This window comes from Meles meles, chromosome 1 (genome assembly GCF_922984935.1).
Source record: "Meles meles chromosome 1, mMelMel3.1 paternal haplotype, whole genome shotgun sequence".
NCBI classification, from domain to species: domain Eukaryota; kingdom Metazoa; phylum Chordata; class Mammalia; order Carnivora; family Mustelidae; genus Meles; species Meles meles.
In genome coordinates, this window is record NC_060066.1 from 206,046,004 (window position 1) to 206,051,061 (window position 5,058).

The window sequence follows — 5,058 nt, forward strand, 5'->3', positions numbered from 1 at the left end:
TTTCACTGACTGAAATAGGAAGCCACTGGAGAATTTTGAGCAGAGAAATGACATGATGTAACGCGTGTGTCAATAGATCACTTTGGCTGAGGCACCTGGTTGGTGGGGCCGGCGGAGCATGTGACTGTTAATCTTGGTGTTTTGAGTTCAAGACCCAGGCTGGGTGCAGAACTTACCGAAAAGAAAATCAAAATCACTTTGGCTGACTTGCAGAGGAAGGCATTGGTGGGCTAGTTAGAGCCAGCAATAGAACAAGCAATAACCCACGTGACAGACCTTGGGGAATCTGACCAGGGTGCAGGTAGTGAGAAGCTGTCAGATTCTGAATTCATTTTGAAGGCAGAGTCTAGAGGACTTGCTCACGCACTGAACACAGTGTGGAAAGAAAGAGGAATCAAGGATGGCCACAGGTGTGTATGTGTCAGTATTCCAGAGTATACATAGTATTTTAAACTCCTTTGCCGGCTAGTGTGAAATTTATTAGAGGGAAAGAATAGTCCTGCCAGCAGCCTCCTGGCAGTTTTAAGAAAGAGCTGGGCGGTCCCAATGATCTCAAATCCCTTTCTTTTTTTTTTTTTTTTTTTAAGATTTTATTTATTTATTTGACAGGCAGAGATCACAAGTAGGCAGAGAGAGAGGAAGCAGGCTCCCTGCTGAGCAGAGAGCCGGACGCAGGGCTCGATCCCGTGACCCTGGGGCCATGACCCGAGCTGAAGGCAGAGGCTTTAACCCACTGAGCCACCCAGGCGCCCCTCAAATCCCTTTCATATGGGACATTTTTTCCCGTCAGGCCTCACAAGCTTGTCGCGGGGTCCCCCGAACCCTGGCCTGCACGCGGGGTCCTAGGATTTATGAACTGACCCGGGGGTAACCACCTTTCCAATAACTACCTCGGCGAGACAGGACCCCCGACCCCCGAAGTGATGCCTCTTACCCGAGATGCAGGATCTCTCTTCTAGCCAGTGCTGAGTATGACAGCCTTAAATAATATAATAACCTTAATATCCCTAAATTTCACCCCTTATTAAATATTACAAATTTCACACTTTTTCTGTGCCCACAGGAGGCAGACTTCAGCATCTGACGAGTCTTATTCTCAGGAAAGGCTCCTGCACGACCAGACAAGCCTCACGACCGCCTCTGGCACCGTTTTATCTCTTCACTGTCACTAGTGCGGAAAGGCCCCAGCTGCGCCTTTGGTCACCCTCAGACCACCCCATAGAGGCCGCCGCCGAAACCCCAGGTAAACAGTGCTCCGGCCGCACCACCACCAGAGTCCCACAGCCGGGCGGAAACGCGCCTGCGCCGTATCACGTGACGTTAGCGTAGCCTTCCATGGAGCAGGGGCGTCTAGTCACGTGACGCAGCCAGGCCAATGCCCGGCGTCCGCTCTCTGGGCTCCTGGTTGCTAGGCGACCCCCTCCCAGCTTCCGCGACCTGGCTTTATCGCGGAGGTAACGTCGGACGCCGCAGGCGGGTCCGGGCTTTTGGAAGTGCCGCAGGCTGCGGTGGTGTTTCGCGGTTTCCGCCTTCTCTGTGGCGGACACCGGCTGGCGGTGTCCACTCCCGTGCGTCGTTCGGGGCTCCAGTCCGGGTGTCCCCGCGTCCGCGGTCGTCTGGGCCCGAGCCGGCGACCGAGGGGCCGCAGAGCCGCGCGGGTTAAGCCCGGTCCACTCTCAGGCTCCCCGCCTGGGCCCGCTCCGCTCCGGAGAACCGGCTCAGCCTCCAGCTGGCGCGGAGGTGTGCGTGAGGCAATGGCGTTGGGAGAAACTGGTGCCTGGTGGGAGTCCCAGGCGTGGGTGGCCTCTGTCAGGGCTTAGGCTTGTCCTGGACCAGAGAGAGGAAATGGGCGGTGGACTCTGTGCACTGCTGATGCGTCTTGGCCGAAAAGATGGTGCCTTGAATAGTGGTAGACCTGAGGATAACAGATTTCCATTAAAAAGAAGAAAAAAAATCGCAAAAGAGCCAAATACTTATTTAAGAAAAGTTTGTGGAGCACCTGGCTGGCTCGGTCGGGGGAGCAAGCAACTCTTGATCTTGGGTGGGTCCTGACTTCCAGCCCCACACTGGGTGTAGAAATTACTTTTTATAAAAAAGAGTTTATACATTTACCTTTCTTTTAAAGGCTTTGCCTTTGAGATTTCTAATAACAGTGGCAGTCTTTCGCTGTTCAGCATTTTCAGTCCAGAAGTACTTGTGGTGGGCTTGGGAATTGTATGTGGCTCGGTTCTAAAAGTTATATGTATAATCTTTTCTGTATTCCCCATGACGCTACTCAGTATCTTAAAGGTAGAGAATACAGTTATAATGATCGTTTTAATGTCTTTGCTAATCCTCCCATCTGTGTCACTCCTGCGTCCATTTGTACTGGTCGGTTTGTGTCCTCATGGGTCCCATTTACCTGTCTCTCTACTTGCCTGGTAATTTTATTTTATTTTTTAAAGGAAGAGTATTTTATTTGTTTATTTATTTATTTAGATTTTATTTATTTATTTGACAGACAGAGATCACAAGTAGGCAGAGAGGCAGGCAGAGAGAGAGAGGGAGAAGCAGTCTCCCTGCTGAGCAGAGAGCCCGATTCGGGGCTCGATCCCAGGACTCTGGGACCATGACTGGAGCCGAAGGCAGAATTGCCTGGTAATTTTATGATGGCATGCCAGATATTGTGACTTTTACCCTGTTTTAGTGCTGGATATTTTTGTGCGCCTGTAAATCTGGAAATTGGTTCTGGGGTGCAGTAAGTTACTTGGAAATAGTTTGGTTCTTTGGGGTCTTGCTTTTAAGATTTGTTAGGGCCACAGCCGTGCCAGTTGTAGGGCTCATTATTCCCCCCAAGGCAAGACCTTTATGAATGTTCTTCCCAATACCCCATAAATTATGAGCTTTTCTAATCTGGCTAGTGGGACTATGCCCAGCCTGGTGGGTGCATGAAGCACCTTTCCCTCTAATCCTTTCAAGGGGTTCTTTTCCCCAGGCTCAGGTCGTTTTCTTACTTGAATGCCCTATCCAGGACTTGGTAAATAGCAGAATAGGGCCCTCTACAGGTCTCTTGGGATCTTTCTCTCTCCCTCTGTGTGTGTGTGTGTGTGTGTGTGTGTGTATTCTCTCTGATACTCTGTCCTGTAAACTCTAGCCACCTTGGTCACTCTGGACTCTTGTCTTCACAATCAAGGACTCTGTCTTCACAATCAAGGACTCCACTGAGCTCTGCCTCAGCTTTCCTTCACTGCACTGTAGCTTGTAAGCTCAAGGTAGTAAACCAGGGCAAGTATTAGGGCTCACCCTGTTTATTGTCTTTTATTAGGGATTATTATCCATTGTGGCTTTATATCCAGTGTACTGAAAGCCATCGTTTCATATTTTTTGTCCTCTTTTGGTTGTTTTAGGTGGGAAAGGAAATCTGGTTGCTGTTTCTTTATCATGACTTTTGGAAGTTGAAGTCCAAATATCACACCCATCTGGAAAACGTTTGTGTCTCAAAACCATTGAATCTTGGGGTGCCTGGGTGGCTCAGTGGGTTAAGCCTCTGCCTTCAGCTCAGGTCATGATCTCAGGGCCCTGGGATCAAGCCTCGAGTCGGGCTCTCTGCTCAGTGGGAGCCTGCTTCCCACCTCCCCATGCCCCGTCTGCCTCTCTGCCTACTTGTGATCATTGTCTGTCAAATAAATAAATAAAATCTTTAAAACAAAACAAAACAAAACAAAAAACTGTTGAATCTTGAAACTTTAGGTTGCATACTGTTGAGCTCACAATCAATTTATTCCAGGAGAAGACCGCTGTTATCTATCTTCCTATCCCTACAGACTTAACCAATAGCCTCTACTTGGCGGACACTCAGTAGAAGCTGGAGTGCTTGAATAAACTATTTTGAGCAAACAGCTGTCGGTCAGCTTATGGTGTTTTCTTCCAACATTTGTTGATGGGCCTTTGCAATTTTCTTCTTGCCTGCCAGCAGCAAGTGAAAGCTAGGCAGAATGGAAATTTCTGGGACTTGTTATTCATGACTGTAATTATCCACAAAAATGCACCTTTTAAAAAAGTTTATTTGCAGGCATGAGGAAACTTTTAGGTATGAGGAGTATGTTCTAAAACTGGGTTGTGGTGATGGTTTCACAAGCTGACAAAAAGTCATTGGATTGTACACTTAAAAATAGGTGAATTTTATGGTAAATAAATTACACCTAAACAAAGCAGTTTTTTAAAAACATTATTTTTTTAAAGATTATTTTAGAGAGAGAGAGTGTGTGAGCGTGCACGTTTGCAAGCAGGGGGAGGGGCAGAAGGAGAGGGAAAAGGAGAGAAGCAGACTTCCCCTGAGGGCAGAGCCAGACTCAGGGTTCAATCTCATGACCCTGAAATCATGACCTGAGCCGAAATCAAGAGTCACGTGCTAAACTCACTGAGCCACCCAGGTACCCCTAAATCAGTTTTTAAAAAAACTTATCTTGAAGATTTCCAAGGCATTTAAAAAAAATTTTAAAATTTTTTAATAAACAGGGGCGCCTGGGTGGCTCAGTGGGTTAAGCCTCTGCTTTCGGCTCAGGTCATGATCTCAGGGTCCTGGGATCGAGCCCCGCATCGGGCTCTCTGTTCAGCAGGGAGCCTGCTTCCTCCTCTCTCTCTGCCTGCCTCTCTGCCTACCTGTGATCTCTCTCTGTCAAATAAATAAATAAAATCTTAAAAAAAATTTTTTTTTAATAAACATATAATGTATTATTAGCCCCAGGGGTACAGGTCTGTGAATCGTCAGGTTTACACACTTCACAGCACTCACCATAGCACATACCCTCCCCCAATGTCCATAACCCCACCACCCTCTCTCTACCCCCCTCCCTCCGGCAACCCTCAGTTTGTTTTGTGAGATTAAGAGTCTCTTATGGTTTGTCTATTTCCAAGGCATTTTAATGTGAAAAAGAGAGTTGCCAACCACTTTATATAAGCTAAACCGAGTTTTGGTTTTTTCAAAAGCCTTCTACGCATTGAAATACAACCTTGAGGGGCGCCTGGGTGGCTCAGCGGGTTAAAGCCTCTGTCTTCAGCTCAGGCAGAGGCTTTAAC

General features: G+C 47.8%; 1 long non-coding RNA gene across 1 annotated transcript; it reads left to right on the forward strand.

Annotated features, from left to right (window-relative positions):
* Positions 1–360: 360 nt before the first annotated feature.
* Positions 361–3,876, forward strand: LOC123950833. Its single transcript, XR_006820310.1, has 3 exons — positions 361–410; positions 1,064–1,243; positions 3,387–3,876. It is a non-coding gene; the product is annotated as an uncharacterized LOC123950833 (long non-coding RNA).
* Positions 3,877–5,058: the final 1,182 nt, after the last annotated feature.